This window comes from Acanthisitta chloris, unplaced genomic scaffold (assembly GCF_000695815.1).
Source record: "Acanthisitta chloris isolate BGI_N310 unplaced genomic scaffold, ASM69581v1 scaffold16592, whole genome shotgun sequence".
Lineage (NCBI taxonomy): Eukaryota > Metazoa > Chordata > Aves > Passeriformes > Acanthisittidae > Acanthisitta > Acanthisitta chloris.
Window position 1 is genome coordinate 4,033 of NW_008662320.1, and position 431 is coordinate 4,463.

A 431-nucleotide genomic window follows, 5' to 3' on the forward strand; every position below is an offset into this window, starting at 1 on the left:
CAGTGGGCTGGCTTGGAAGGGGCCGGGGCCCGTCCCAGCCCCCTGGCTACATGAGTCAGGCTCGGAGAACAAACTCGTCCCCTGCTGCCCTGCCAAGGGGGGACTGGAGTTAGCAGAGGAAAAGGCTGGGAGAGCCTGGCTTTCCCTGTATAGCCTCCCCCCTTGCCAGTAAATGCTATGGCTGCAGAAAGCCTGAGAGGAATATTGTTTGTGGGAACTGCCACCGCATATTAATGTCCCCTCATGCATGCATTGAATAAATCACTAGGGCTAATTGAACAACAACAACAAAAAAAAAAATAGGAAAAACAGGCCTTAGAAAAGCCCTCCAGATTCCCACCGCAGAACGGTGTCAGCGGCGGGGCAGCCTCGCGGCACGGCCCGGGCGGCCGCGGCTCTGCTCGCCCAGCTCTGCTCCCGAGCTTTAATTT